The sequence below is a fragment of the Lycium ferocissimum genome, chromosome 3 (assembly GCF_029784015.1).
Source record: "Lycium ferocissimum isolate CSIRO_LF1 chromosome 3, AGI_CSIRO_Lferr_CH_V1, whole genome shotgun sequence".
In the NCBI taxonomy this organism is placed as follows: Eukaryota; Viridiplantae; Streptophyta; class Magnoliopsida; order Solanales; family Solanaceae; genus Lycium; species Lycium ferocissimum.
In genome coordinates, this window is record NC_081344.1 from 35,402,105 (window position 1) to 35,419,107 (window position 17,003).

At 35.5% G+C, this 17,003-nt stretch overlaps 1 long non-coding RNA gene across 1 annotated transcript in view; it reads left to right on the forward strand.

Moving 5' to 3' along the window:
• The first annotated feature begins 1,810 nt into the window (after nt 1-1,810).
• LOC132050195 (uncharacterized) overlaps nt 1,811-17,003 on the forward strand; it is a 41,023-nt gene continuing 25,830 nt past the window's right edge. Inside the window, exon 1 of the long non-coding RNA XR_009413281.1 lies at nt 1,811-2,835. This is a non-coding gene — a long non-coding RNA (uncharacterized LOC132050195). The remainder of the gene's footprint in view (nt 2,836-17,003) is intronic.

Sequence of the window (17,003 nt, forward strand, 5' to 3'; positions counted from 1 at the left end):
GACACCTCAACTAAACCTTGTTCCATTTAGCCATCTGGGGTAGGGTTCGACTGTGCAATTTGGACACTTTTTGCTGACTTGGCAAATTGTGTGATTTTCGCACAAAAAAAGCGCGTGAAAAGGCTAAAAAAGCAGATTTTTTTATTCTTTTTATTTCCTCCATCTTCTTCTTCTTTATTCCTTTTCTCTTTCTTCTCCACTTAATATTCTACCATTAATAAACCTTTCTCCATTATTATCTTGCTTACTAGAAAAATGAATTACACCACCATTTTCCAAGAACGTGTGGCAATTTTTATATAAAATCAAAATCAAAAATGAATTTTGAGTTTAATATTAAAGAATTTCATCCAAAAAAAATTAGCCCACCCCGTGTTCGTCTTCTTCTCCGGCCACCCTTCCGTAATATTTTCAGTGGTTGACTTTGACAAAAAGCCAAGAACAAGCCTATTCTTCTGGAATATCTACCATTTTTCCTCAAATGTAATTATATAGGCAGAGTGCATATTTGTGTAGAGTGTTGAGCTATATCAAATCACAAGCCTCAACAAAACGGCTTTTTCAGAAAAAAGAAAAGAAAAGACCTAAAAATCGAAGTGGAAGTTCTTTTAAAATAGTAATTACACATAAAAAGGCTTTCTAAAATTCTCTAAGACTATACGCAAATTAACCTATTGTAGCTTGACATCAGATTTAATTCTTTCAAAATTTAGAACATTATCATAAATAAATAATTATCTTAGAAGTAATACAAAATTTCAGCCTAAAAAGGAAAATAGATATGAATTTTTTTTTTTAAAAGTTCATCGGAAAATTTTTCCAGCAAAAACTATTCATTTTCCGGCGAGAAGTATGTGGAGTTTGTTTAGAAAGGGGAAGAAGGGGCTGGGTAGGTGGGTTGGGGTTTTTTTTATTTTTAGTTTTTGAGAATTTTTTTTTTCTCATAATTCATTTTTAACTATTATTTTGGATCCAAAATGCCACATGTAATCAATTAATTGGTTACTTTACATATTTGGTTGAGTCAGCAAAAAGTGTCTAAATGGCACAGTCGGACCCTACCTCAGGTGTCTAAATGAAATAAAGTTTAGTTGAGGTATTCAAGTGAAAGAATCGGAGGACCACATGTGTCTCTTGATAGGTTTGGCTTATAATATAAGTATACAAGTATATAACGCCTGTGGTGTCATAGAGTGCGCGCGTATGTGTGTGTGTGTGTGTGTGTGTATATATATATATATATATATATATATATATATATATATATACAGTGCATGAACATGATAAAAGTACATCCTGAATCTGTCAGAGTGATGTAAGGTCGTTACACCTCCGAATATCGTTATGGATAGCATTTTCATAAACAAGTGACTCTATGAAGTGTTGACACCTAATTTTTTACCTTCAATAATTTTATTTAATTGCCTAGAGTTCTTGGATCTCAAATGGAGCGAAATATGTATTTTATAAGTCAAAATAATTTTTACAAAATTAGTTCGATATTATTTTGCCATTTCATTTGGCAAATTAACTTCGAATGTATGTTGTGAGTCATTTTAAAATAATTTACATATTTTATTATTAATGATAAAGTATTTGTTAAGATTAATCCGAAAATAACTCAAAACAATTATTCAATTAATTATTTAAATTATCAAGTGTCAAATTGACAAATATTTTACTCTGTTAATTCAAGAAAGTTGATTAATTAAATGAAATAATCATTTTACCTCTCTATTGCGAATTACATTTGCATTTTTGTGACTCAAATTGATTACAATTAATTACTTGCTTAATTGTGGTTACATTTGAAATTGATTGCTATATGGTAATTGAGGTCATAATTTGCAAAATTGGTCATTTTACGCATATGGCCATATTTTAAATTAACCAATTGACCTTTAGTTATAATGAGGTCATAATTAAGTGGTTCAATTAGTGGACATTTTTTTAATTTAGGCTATTTGTGAAAATGATATTTTTTACCCCTCCTTATATACACGTGTATACACGGGTATACATGAATATACATGTACAACCATGTATACAAGCATATCAGAATTGGGCTATATTCCCACTCCTTTATTTTCTCGGCCAGGTCTAGCCCAATTAGATCGACCCAACCCAAACACCAAAAATATATAAGCCTTGGCTTATACACAAACACACCCTTTCAGCCGATCAACAAAGGAAACAAGGGTTTGCCTTCAAGCCCTAGCGCCGCCAGAGGGAGAAAACCTCTCTCCTCATCACCACGTTGCCGAAAATGGTAAAATGTCAGGCGACGCGCCTTCGTCTCAGTCTGTGCTCGTGTATTTCGGGTAAGAGCATTAATTGCTCTTACCATCTATCCTCACACCGTCGTTGAACAACCCAAACACGGTAGAAACCCTCTTCTTTCTCATTCTTTTCCTTTCTGAAGAATTATAATGGCATTTGTCTTATTATTTTGCAAAAAGCAACAATTTCCATTGGCTATCGGTTTAATTTGTTTCAAAAGAAAAGGAAAATCCACAAGATTTCTTCAAAATACCAAAGTCCCACATCGATTTCAAGAGATATCTGAGGACCTTGGGGGTTCTATATCAAGAACTCCCAATTCACAATATACAGAGACTCATTGATAATAACACACATAAGACTCTAATTTCAGAAATATTTTGAAAATAGAGCAAAAAGTATTAGTTCCAATTTAACTAGGGTTTAGCTCTAAGCTGAAACCTTTACTTAATTGGACTTTTTAGTCTAAAAACTTGCTTCTTTCTTTGTGGCTGAGTTCGGTGAGGAGCATTTGGACTTCAATTCCATTCTCGATCAAGGTTGCGCCAAAAAGAGGTAATTTTCCTTCCTTTAGTTTTTTTTAGCATTTTCATTATATGTTTATATGTATGATTTATGTGTTGAGATGTTAGTTAATTTTAGTTAGATTTTTATCATTAGCCTGTATTAGGGTTAGCTATGTAGTTATTTAGTTTTAAGTCTTCATAGTCTCTTCCTTATTGCTCTTAAGGTTTTTTTATTTTTTATTTTTTATCAAAAGCCTATTTAGTCTAATTGAAGCATGTTTTTGCCCGGTAGGTTTATTTAGGTCTTGTCATGTATTGTGCAAGCATGTTTTCTGTCATTGTTTGATTCATGATTAGTGAGTAGTTGTTCATCTAGCATGATAGTTGACTGTTGATATTGATATAGGCAGTGGTAGATTCATACTTGGTTTTTTCAACATGATAAATGCATTGTTTAGTACTTGTTCAATAAAGATTGTGATATCGTTTGACTAGTATGACTTGTATAAGTAGGAGTCTGGTTATGTGTGATTATGCTTGGATACCTAGGTATGTTTTAGGACCACATGAGTAAGGTTATACAATTCTTGCTGAAAATCCCAACTGATCTATACTTGAAATAACCAAAATATGATAAGAAAAGAAGTATGGTTCTCTGTGGTTTGCATCTTTTTATGGTCAGATATTGAAATGGTGAAATGTGTTTTTTCTTGTTGAGTTCCTTCAACTGGTTCACTCTCTTAATAGACCCTGTTTAGTTTGGTTGGACATGTATGCTGGTTTGATTAACTTGTCACATGACTACTAGGTTGATTACCCTGCCTGTTAGATGTTAAAGAATATATCTATGTTAGTATATAGAGTGTCTTTAGCTACTTTCATCCTGCATTACCTATTGAGTTGTCTGAATGATACTTTAATAGCATTTCTCATGCATAAAATAGCTTTGGTTATGTTAAATTATAGCCTTATCTGCATTCCATACTTAGCCTATTGTCATGTTCCATCTAATAAGCATGTGTGGGACACTACCTGATATTGAAAGCCTCTGAATGAATGAAAGAATGTCACTCTCCCTAACAGCTTGCCTATATATGCCTAAAACTGCCTGTCTAAGAGCATGTGCTCATTGCTTGTTTACAAATCGGCTCAAGTGACCTTGCCTTTTTTTATTTTATAAACTAGTTTTAACTGTACGTGTGTTGCACGTGTGTATCACGTGAATCAATAAATAATTTATATAAGAAGAATACATTTTTCTTTAAAATAAATGCAATTTTCTAAATGATGAAAATGGATTTTACTATGCGGACATAATAGTTGCATTCAATAGTTACTTAATATTCAAACAATGTGAATTTAACTAATTAGTTATATATTATTTGTAATTATAGTTATGTAGTATATGAGAGATAAATATAGTATGTTGTTGTTTTTCACATAATATCTCTATAACGACGTTCTTAGCGTATGTTACTTTCATTTATATTGTTTTACTTGCGTGTGTTACACGTGTGTATCGCGTTAATTAATTAAAAAAATATTAAAAAAAGAATACATGATTAAAAAATAGTAATTGGCGTTAAAATAAATGCAATCTTTATTTAATTGATGAAAATAAATGCAACATGACATACCTGTATATGTTGTATCGTATTTGACATTCTTTATAAACGATATTGTTGGAATATTTTCTTCTGTCGCTCTGACTATTTTGTGTCTAAGATTGGAACTCCTTTTCTGTCATGCTAAGATCAATTAAATATTAATAAAAGTTTTTGTGCAAGAAGATTAGATTATGTGAAATAGCATCTGGCGTTAGAATAAATATAACATTCATTTAAATGGTAAAGATAAATATTACTACATAGATGCTACATTGTATAAAATAATTGGATGCCTTCAAATCGGCAAAGATAAATAACAGTTAAGTCAGTTATATAGTATTTGTAGTTATACATATTTTATGGTATGAAATAATAATATGTTATGTAGTTGCATCTCACCTAATATCTCTATTTAGATGATGTTTTTGGTGTATGTTCCCTTTTGTCACTTCAATTGACCTACAATGATCAAGTTCTAGTTGACGACATTGAATACTCATCTTAAAAGTTCAATCTATCGTTAGTCATGTAAGAAAACATATTGTTGAAATTGTGCAGTTCAATATTAAAAGTTATGTGAAGTTGCGTTTTGCAATATGAAGTATTCAAGTATATCAGAAGTATGATTAGTGTAACTTGTATACGAAAAGGGCTCCTATGCAGTTATTACAATTGTAAACTCTTTCCTTCCACCAATATTCATGAATCAACTAAGAGAACCAGAAATTTCAGAAGTAGATGATGATTGTGACGGGATGATAGATGAGCCAATTCCAGAAAGGAGACTAGTTCCAACAAATTGGCTCCTTTCTGGAATTGGTTCTGGTCTCCTTTCTGGAATTGGCTCATCTGTCATCCCGTCACGATCATCATCTACTTCAGAAATTTCTGGTTCTCTTGGTTGATTCATGAATATTGGTGGATTGTCTTCTTCAGAAGAGTCTAGCGAGGTGCTAAGTAGTGATGGCCAATCTTGGGGTTTGTATGAAACAAGAAATTCATATTTTCCTGGACGGCTAAGTGAATCAATAGATGAAGCTGCTATGATCGTACAAAGCCAACAATACCCAAACGGACATATACAAGCCGACAAGGCTATCACATAGACACACTATATATATACAGGACTCGTCTACAAGCCTCTAGGGAAAGTATAACTGTACCATGGTCGGGATAGGGCCCCGGCTTGCCCATCCAATCTGTAATCAAAGGGAGAGACTCCAAAGTCCTGGCAACTCCGAACAAAAAGGGAGCTCACCAATCAGCTGATATCAGATTCTGCCTACTGGGGAGGTCTATCAATCTGTCGAGCTGTACCTGCAGGCATGAATGTAGCGCCCCCGGCAAAAGGGATATCAATACGAAACAATGTATCGAGTATGTAAGGCAAATGATAACTGAAACTGAACTGAAAACAATACAATCTGGAGGCCAAAGAATTCCCAGAATATCTCTCTGATCTGTCTCAAATGAAATGCAATACAATAGTATCGTATATCTCACTGACCAAGTGGCCAGGCAAATGTAAAAATCTCGACACCGTCGACCGGGCAAATGCTATCTCATTAATCTGTCGGCAAGGCAAAAAATAAAAATGTCTTGCAATCGACCAAGTGGCCAGGCTAAATAAAATGTCTCCTTGACTCGTTGGCCGGGCATATCACGCCGGACCAAGCTAAGGAAAAATATATGTATATCATGCATGTGCTGAAAAATACCGATACTGTAACATGTCTGTTCTGTCTCTCTATGAACTCATGGACATAGGGAGGGAATATGGGCCCTCAAAAAGATTAGCATGACACTCGGAAGCTACGCAACAATATGATAAGCTCTACTTTGATAAATCTCTAGTCACAAGGTTCATTACGCTCTTACCATATATGGAATCATGCCAAGAAAAGAAGGAACTACCTTGACATACCTCATCGCTTACTTAACAACCCAACGTCGATCCTTCCGAGCTCTCAAATCTACATTCAAGACGATTCATACTAGGGTTAGGTCCTTGAAACACTTATAAGGTCAAATTAGACTAATAAATGAGCTAACGAAATTCGGGCAGCATTTCCCCTAGACCACTTACTTGATCCAAATCTCAAAACAACTCCCAAACACAACAAGAACATCAACAATACCATAGCCAAGATATTATATTCAAATTAAACTTAAATCAATCCACAATTCTCTTTAAAAATCAACCCATAGTCATCAACTTCAACTTAATACCTCATGACTTCTCTATCACTATGCTCTTGACTTTAAGACTTACTAAACCTCCAAATCAACTCAACATAAGCAATAAGATGAAGAACATACCTTGTATTTGAAGAACTTCAACTCACACAACTTGTTTCAAGGCCAAGTTCACCACAACTCCATGTAGAAACAAGAACAAACACCTTTTTATGAACTAGTTGAGGATTTAGGAGTTTGATCCTTTCTTGATTTGATTTGGGGTGTTCATGGATGTTAGAAGGAGCTTAGAGAGACATTAGGGATTGATTTTGGTGGGAAAAAAATGAAGCCTAGATCGGGGAAACCTCTATTTATAGGTTTCGAAAAAAATTCCACTGACTCCAATTTCTGGAAATTTCAGGTAAAGTACGGGTCACTATTCATCCCGTACTTCAAAGTAAAAATTTTCAACTTCCTGGAAATTTCAAGTGAAGTACGGCCAAAATGTACGGGACGTACATTTTTGTATGTGCCGTACTTCATCCCGTTCTTCATAGAATTGGGATCTGTCAGTTATATTGGAAAGAAGACTTGAACTTCAATTTACATAGGTTATGGATTTCGTAACTCCTCATATCCTAGGAGATACACCTATCGCAATTTGACCCAAAATTTCATGTCCAAAATTCTGCCAAGTTTTCCCAAAATTTTAACAAACTTAATTTCTTCGATTCGCTCGATCCTGGAACCTTTAGACCCTTGCTTATCACTTGTTAAGAGTATTCCTTAATGTTATAAGGGTTTCATGACCTTTCTAGGCTTACTCTAGTTTACTTACGATGCAAACAACACGAAATTTTTTTAGGTGTAACAATGATAGTGTTATATCCCGTATTTTGTACATTGGGATATTCCGAGCTAACCATGATAAGTTAAGGACAAGACTATTCCGGGATACGAGGTAGAGACTTTTAACCTCCGATTTTGTTTTAAGGCATAAGTTGCTTATGATTTATTGGTATGGAATATTAAGGAAAATTTGGGGTTAAAAGTTAATTATGGAAAGTTAATATTTCATGAAACAAAGGCCAAGTTGGCTGTGTGGCATGAGGTGGGTTCCCACCCATGGCTTGGCCAAATTTAATTGATCCAAGCCATGTGTGGGGCATGGTACACATGGATGAATTATATATGCTCATATTAGATGACAAGCAAGACTAGTATTCATCTTTTTCACACCTTAGAACCTTGGAAAAAAAAAAGAGAAGCTATTCGGCCATGGCATAGCCGAATTTGGTCCATGAAAAATTGAGCAAAAAATAATTTTCTTCTAGTATTCCAACCATTGGAAGGTCCTTGTTAACGTGGAGTAGTTGTTGGAGTCAACAAACCATTCGTTTTTACCATTTACAACCCTAGCCAAGTTGAGAAGTTAAGTGGAAAAGGTAAGGATTAATCTTCTTTTACATGTGTTATGGATGGGTTGTGCATGTTGTAGTGTGTAGAAATGGATGAAATTCATGAAATCCTTTATGTTGATGTTGAGCCGTGTGTATGGGCTGTTTTGTGTAGAAGGAATGAACAAATTTTACTTAGTGTTTTGGTTGTTGTTGTTGTGGATTCTATGATGATAATGAAAGTTTAATGATTCAAGTTGAAGTTGTAATTGTTGTGGGCTGTTTTAGAAGCCAACGTGATTTGAATGTAGTTTCTATATTTATGAGAATGATATTGTTAACGTGTGGATTGTTGGTGTAGTTCATGAATTTGGAAGAAGGAAATGTGTTGTTGTTGTTCTTATTGAGTTTGGGGAGGTTTCGGGTGGAATGGTATATTGGTTGGGTTGTTTTGAATATTGTGCGGATTGTTTGAAGTGTTCTTAAATCTTGTTTGAATGGTTTCGGATTAGAACTTGAATGTGTGAGCATTGGTGTTGGCTTGATTATATGGGGTCGATTTGCATGTAAATGGAATGTTGTCGGATTATGTAGAAAAGAGTTACTAACGTTAGAATGCGTTTTGAATTAATTGTTGATGTTGTTAGTATGGTTGTTGGTATTGTTGTTGATGATTTGGCCGAGTTGAATTCTCGGGGTTGTTGAATTTATAGGGGAAATGCTACCCGAATTTCTGTAAATAAAGTGCTAGCTTGGAATTGAATTCCTAAGTGCCTATAGCTAATGTTTGGTATCTAATGACGTTATTGTAGATCTTGGGAAGCCCGAGACTTAAGTTCGGATTAGCTTAGGAAGCGGACGAGGTATGTAAAGCTTACCCTTTCTTTCTTTTGGCATGTCTTAGTTGTAAAAAAAGCTATGATACGAGCCTCGGGGTAACTCTATTCTTAAGGTCCGAGCATGTATATGATTCTTATTCACTTCTTGACATTCGCATTCTTAATATGGTCGAACTATGGTCCTTAAGTCTTTTGTATGATTGGATTTCAAATGTTGCATAAAGAGTTTTGTTCCTAAAGGATTCTATGTCAAAGAAGGTCCCTAACTTTCATAGACGGGCTCGGATCGCTTCGATACGTTAGTAGAGGGTCCTAAAGCAAGTAATGCCCGTAACTTTCATAGGCGGGCTCGGATTGGTTTGATACATGTCCATGATCCCCGAGACTTTCCTTTGTATAGTCCTAACGACTTTTTGAAAGAACTTATCATGACTATCGTCTTAACCCCCGAACATTGATTACTTATTTATTTGTCGAGTCTGGACTAATGATTTATATGCATATGGTTACTCACGACTCTGCTCGTGCATTCTGTTGTTACATCTTTCGTCGAGTCCCGGGCCGGTTATGTCATCGTGCGCACTATGCTAGATTCCGGAGTATGATGTGTTATGGTTCGCCGAGTCCCTCGCGAGAGGGCGGCACCGTATATATATTCGGGTGTTATGATGTGTTATGGCGTTATGATGTGTTATGGAGATATCGGGTTACGGAGATATGAAATCTTGGAGTATGATGTGTTATGGCGCCAAAGACGGGGTGGCGACCATGTTCCCTGAGCCCCATGCATGATTTGTGTTTCAAAAGTAAATATTTTGGTATTCTGGATATTGTACTTATTTTCTGTACTTCTTGTTTCGGTTATGATTCTGTTTACTGTACTTCATGCTTTATATACTCAGTACATATTTCGTACTGACCCCCTTTCTTCGGGGCCGCGTTTCGTGCCCGCGCGTACGTACGCCCACTTTGGTGATCCGCCGGCTTAGGGACATCTACTCTGCTATCTTGGAGTGCTTCTTGTTCCGAGCCTATATTTTGGTACGGAACTCTTCCGTTGTATATGCATATGTCCATTCAGGGGTACGGCGGGGCCCTGTCCCGTCATATGATTCTGTTATTACTCTTAGAGGTCTGTAGACATATGTGTGGGTGGTGAATAGTTGTTGTTCGATTATGTCTGTGTGATTTATGTTTTGGGCGGTCCCATTCGCCGTGGCAGCCTTATCGGCTAGCGTATATATATGTTTTGAGATGTTGTGTTTTATGACAGCCTTGCCGGTTTCCGTGCGATATATGTGTTTATATGCGACAGTTTGAGGGGACGTATGGCCTTTGTATATGTATAAGTTATTTGTATGCCGATTCTGGTTAATGCGTATGTACGGGTGTCCAGCTCGGGCACTAGTCACGGCCTACGGGGTTAGGTCCTGACAAATAGATTCCCGTAGGCCGTGACAGATAGATTCCCTATCCCAAATAAACTCACCCTTTTCTCACACTTAGCCAAAGCTAAATACTTTTCCAAGTTCGACCTTAAATCCAGGTTTTAGCAATTGGGAATACACCCTAAAGAAAGGGCAAAAACAGGCTTTTGCATACCCGACCACCATTTTCAATGAAGGTCATGCCATTTGGGTTAAAAACTGCACCCTCTCTGTTCCAAGAGGCCATGATAAAGATATTTCAACCCATCCTTCACACATCACTAGTGTACATTGATGACATATTCGTGTTTAGTGATACTGTGGAAGAACACCTCAACTTGCTCCATCAGTTTCATGCTCTAGTAAGGGAAAATGGAATCATGCTCTCAGCAAAAAAGATGGTTCTTGTTAAAACAGAGATTGATTTTCTGGGAATGCATTTTGTCCATGCCGCATGCAGCCCGAGGCCGCACATTTGCCAAGAGTTGCTCAAGTTTCCAGACACCAACTTCACAATAAAGCAGCTCCAGTGATTTTTAGGTGTGATTAATTATGTTAGAGATTTTATCCCTAATGTCTCTACATTTATTTCTGCACTTACAAAAATGCTCAAACTTGGGGGAAGGAACAAGATGAAGCGGTTCAAAAAATAAAGGAAATATCCAGAGAAGTCAAAGCCCTCCATATCCCCTCAGATGGAAAGAAGATATTGTAGACTGATGCCAGCAATGAATATTGGAGCGCGGTACTTTTTGAAGAAAAAGATGGCCAGTGGAAGATATGCGGATATGCCAGTGGAGAGTTCAAAGATGCTGAACAACACTATCATTCCACCTTCAAGGAAATTCTTGCCATGGAGAACGAAAATAAAAAGTTCAATTTCTTTTTAATTCACACATAATTTCTGATAGAAATGGATATGGAGGCTTTGCCGAGGATGATCCAGATAAATCCAAAGATTATTCCAAATATGCAGATTCTTAGATGGGCACAATGGTTTTCCCCTTACAAATTCCAAGTGAAGCACCTCAAGGGGAACGGTAATATCCTAGCGGATTTTCTATCCAGGCCAGATGAATTTTCAAAGAGATTTGTGCACAAGAAGAAGCTCACCAACCAAATTTTCATGCTTACGAGCTCACTAGGAGCCGGTCCATTCATGATAGCAGATCATCCGTCGAAATTATTCAACCAGTTCGTGGACCCGTTTGATCCATCCATTCTTACAGAGAGAAGGACTTTATATGAGCTTCAAGTTTTCAGAAAATATGGAGGATCCATCCTTAAGCCGTTTGGAGTCAATCCAGAATACCCATTTTGTCATGCATTCATACCGCTGCACAAAATTTTCCATAGGAGCTATTATGGTTTTTCTGATACTTGTGTCACCAGTGGTATATCTTTATGGAATTCAAGTGCGACATGTTCCAGCATTTTGACAAGATTGAACTTGCTCTCAGAAAGTTTCTACAATGGTTCAAACCACGAAGATATTGGGTTCAATGTTTCCGAGACTCCTACGCAGCGAAAATATTCATGCTACATCGGCCGATAAAGATTATTGACGGAAAGGTCCATGCTCAGCCAGATATTTCACTCTGGTGGGAATTCCCCGTCTCCATCTTGTCCTTAGAAGATGAATACAGTGAAGCACAGAGAATTATTTTCTAGCAAAATAAATGCATTCCAAAGGAGATATGGCCGAAAGAGTGGGCTAGTTGGAATTACACTGATAATCATCCCCACTGGGAAAGAATTTGACAAGCAGCGAAGGAGTACCAAGTACCATATGAAGTCATCAGGGATGAAGTCACTCAGGCTATCACAAGGATAAGATTGAATCTTCCATCTCAGAATTCACAAAAAATAGATTGTGAGATAACAGGGCCATCCAGCAGGAAATGTTACTACACGAGGTCGCTAAAGAGAAGCCTGGAAAACAAAGAACGTTTCAAGAAAAAAAATGGAGCCGAATGGTGGATAGATGAAGGATACACAAGCCCGCCATCAACACCATCAAACCCTACACCATCGGATGATGCTTGACAACATATGCAACATTCTCACCACTTACCCTTACTTACCTCAACAAATTACCCACAAAAGTTTACCACCCATACCACAGCAAATCTTCCTATAATTTTATATTTCCAACCTCACTTTCACATGCTCACTACATGCTTTTCACAAGCTTGCACATGCTACCTAAAAGAGGACAAAAGTCTACCCCACTTGCACATGCTACCACATGGCGTCACATGCTTGTCTACCCCACTTGCACATGCTACCACGTACGCCGTCATACGTTTTTCCATGTATATATTTAGGTTTTTCACATGCTTTCAAGTGCTAGCACATGCTTTGTCATGTTTAGGCTTAAGTTTTTCTTGTTTTATTAGAACCCCCCCCCCCCCCCCCCCCCCCAATGTTTATGGGACCCACTTGTAATATAGGTTTGTCCTGTAGTAGTCTCCTAACTCCTATATAAAGGAGGCTAGGTAGTACTTGGAAGATCATGATGATCATCAAATAATCTTCTTGTAAATTTTGCTATATCTATAAAATGAGTGCTTTCTAAATTTCTCTTGTTCTTCTCTTTGAAATGCATGGAAAGGCTGGTCCTTAGTTTAGTATAGGATTGGGAAATATTGAGCAAGTACAAAAGTTTTCCGAAGTTATAACAGCTAAATCTGTAGTAGTGTGAAAGTTTTTCCAAGTTGAGTAGCTTGGCAATCCGTCTTTTGGGATGTTAAAGCCAACACCGTTGTAGGAAAAACTTTTACATCTATGATCAAATTTACTGTTTGACTAGCTTGGCAAGCCATCCTTCGGAATGTTGAAGCTAGGTTTGTGGCAAGCCATCCTTATGGATGTTGAAGCCCAATCCTTTACGCAAGAAAACTCTTGTACTTGTGGTCTTGCTATCTTGCTTGTTATTTCTTCATCCTTTATTACTCTTGTGGTATCGGACCTACTGCGTGCCTAATCAAAAGCTGGATTGTTTGGTATGATTTGCTTCAAAACGGTTCGTTTTGTGCAAATATCATCCAGTGCTAGAAAGATTGCTTGCCTGATATAACCGACCTGTGGGATCGCTACATTAAACATGTTGAAAACATATAATTAAGTAAATAAAACTGCGCTCTCTCTAACAGAGCACAGAATCAACACGGTATTAGAACATACCGTCGTCCATTAATTGTGAAAAAATTTACATTATATAAGGTCTATCTAAGCACCACATCACATAAAGCAGTACTTTCTTTTAATAAATAAAACGACAATTGATTGATTCAACAATTAAAGCTTTTCTTTTCATGTTTTATTCTCTCTGGTCTCTTCAAGAGTTAACAACATTTTTTAAACTTTTTGAAGTAAGTAATTATTAATAAAGGAATTTGGTATTTGTAGCTTGTGGGATTCTTACAATTCAGGAACTCAATAGCACAAAAAAAATAAATAAAAAAAAATCAATTCTATAATGTTAGAGCACATGAAATAACTAGGAATAAAGAAAGACATAGGGCAAACTAAAAAACAATTGTATTATGGGCAAACTAAAAAACAATTGTATTATGACGTACCCCAGAAAATAGTTTTACCTAAAATAAACTGATGAATTTGACTCATCTTCCTTGGTTTGCCTCCTATGGTAGTTATTAATTTGCCAAAAATAACGGTGAGTTTTTTATTTTTTCAAAATAATATTTTTCAAAGTAAAAAAGGACTCCAAAAATAATGGTGGGGTTTTCACTTTTTCAAAAAATAAAATAGGTGAAATATTATAAAGATAATTAAATAATAATTTGAGGAAAATAGTAAATAATAATTTTATCTATTGTAGAGTCTTTTAATGAAGGGCACAAAGTTCATTCAACATTTCTAAAGACCTTCATACTTTTTATAATAAAAACATTTTTGCATGTGTGTCCTGTGTCTATATTAATAAAAAATATATTTAAACATAAGATAAAAATAAAAATAAAATAAATTATGTGTAATAATAATAATTAACGCCGAGATAAATGCAATTCATTTAAATAAAAGAATAAATGTTACGTCTATCACATAGATGAATTAGTTGAATGATCGTCATACTATCAAAAGTTTATGATAAACGAGTGCGGAATACTAACCTATTCTACGTACTTTTTATTGTTTTAATTCCAACGACAATATTACATAATTTTTGAAGTCCCATCTTCTACTTCTTTCCTTCTTTTTTATTTTTTATTATTTTTTATTTTTAAATCCAATGGCAATGTACATTCACTCATGAAGCATAATCCTAAAGTGGCAATTCGGAGTTGAAAGTGATAGAAAATTTACTTAAGATATTTATGATAATTAATCGGTAAAAACTTAATAACAAAAAAAGGACTCCTAAACCTAGAAAGTCTCCTAAAGTGATTTTACTATCTTATTACTTTTCTTTTACAAATATGGTATATTAATTATTGCTTATATGTGTTTATAAAAATTGCTTATACAAAAAAAGGTAGCGGGCAAAAGTCTTTTTGAGGTTTTGTTATGAAACAAAATAAAGAGCGGAGGATAATTAAAACCAATGGCGGAGCCACATAGAGCCGAGGGTGTTCATCCGAACTCCCTCGGCGGAAAAAAACACTGTTTTTACAAGGTTAAAATTATTTCTTATGTATATATAGTAGATGTTGAACCCCCTTAAGCTTCTTCGTATATTTACTTTTTTATATTTTGAACCCCCTCGGCGGAAATCCTGACTCTGCCACTGATTAAAACCCGTTCATTATGCCCAATGTTGCTGTCAAGAATTTTAATTCTGTTTGAACCCGCTTACATAAAATCGTAGGTCCTCTGCTGCATGCACATATAGTTAAGAAAATTATTATATAAATACAAATGGAAATTTCAATTAGTTAAGTCGACTGAAGTGCCAAGTAAAATTGTGTTTTGTCTTACCAAGTAAGAATATGCTGCTTGAGGAGGGATAGGAAAACCACCACGAGTGTTTTATGTATCTGTGGTCAAAAGTATGCGGTGTTATTGATTGTCCACCTTTTATGCCCGCCTCTTTAGAATATATGTGTCAATGTACCCTTCATCTTTTGCTCAATCTGATAAAGAGATAAATTGTTGCAACAAAGTCAATTACGTTATAAAAAGAAGAGTTCACAATTAATTTATATGTACTATCATATGCAAGCATTAATAAAGATGACGAATTATCCAATGTAACAAACAGAGAAGTTAGACATGCTATATTACAAGAAGAAGTTCTAATATTGGGCCAATAGATGGTACTCTCAATAAAGATTGGACATGATGGAGAAGAGAACGGATCATTCAGAATTAATTAACATGGCCAGATGCCTTTGAATATTAATGGAGTTTGAGTTTGAACCTGGATAGAGATTATTCAATATCATCAACTTCTCATCTGATGCAGTTGAAGGACATGGTTACAAGGAACACGGGGCTTCAAACGATTCAACAGTAGTTTCAACATATTGTTTTGTGCTTCAAACGCTTATTATAAGCCTGAAATTATTTTACGACACTTCACCATGCAATTCCTTGTTCAACTCAAGTATGTGTTCTAAAAAAACAGTGAATTTCGACCAAAATTTTTGACCTCACGCGGTTGAAAAAGGTCAATTTTCGACCACAATTTCGACCTCAAGGCACAGTCGCTAACAGCTAGGGTGATATTTTTTTTCGACCTCACGTGGTCGAAAATTTTCGACCTCACGCGGTTGAAACAAATTTTCTACCTAAATTATGAAAATAAAGTTTTCGACCACGTGAGGTCGAAAAGGTTATTTTTTATTTAAATATTAATAAAAAAATTTGACCGCATGCGGTCCAAAATATTATTTTTATATAAATATTTTTTTAAAGTTTTCGACCTCTTGTGGTCAAAATATGAAAGAATATTAAAAAATAAAAATAAAAAATTAGAATTTCAACCACATGAGGTCAAAATTTAGCAATATTGTTGCCAGATTTCGATCTCATGAGGTCGAAATTCAAAATGTTGCCCAGTTTTTCGACCTCATGCAGTCGAAATTCTAATTTCGGGTACAATTTTCGACCTAGTCGGGTACAATTTCGACCTCACTAGGTCGAAAATTATCAATATCTGGGTTGATTTTTGACCTCATGCGATCGAAAATCTAGAAATTTTTTTTCAACATTCAGTTGCTTTTACGACTCACCTGCCAATCTCATTCATCAACTAAATCAACAATGCAATTCATCAACACATCCAATTCATCAAAGTACTTCTACAATCATAAACTACAACATTCTACAATCAAATTCAACCTCAAATTCCAATTTAAAGTACTTCAAATTCAAATTACAACTACATTGAAACACTTAAACATCATAAACTTAAAACAACCATAAGCTACATTCTACAATCAAATTCACCTTCAAAGTACTTCTAATTCGAATTAAAACTACATTCAAACACTTAAATATCATATACATATCCAAGAAAACATAGCAAAATTAGAATCCAAAAGTATACGAATCAAAAAAGTCAACGTTGGGTGTTAGAGACATGATCCGAATCCTCCTCACTATCCTCATCCACAAGACCATGATCTACGTTGACCTGTGACCTACGTCGTCTACCATGGGAAGGTCGTCTACGTTACCCCAATTATCACACGCCATCTACACAATAAAAAAAAGGTTAGAAAAATGTCGAACGAGACATACATACTAGTACAGAGAAGACCAAAACAGTTTAATTTGTATACCAAGTTGTATCGGTTATAAA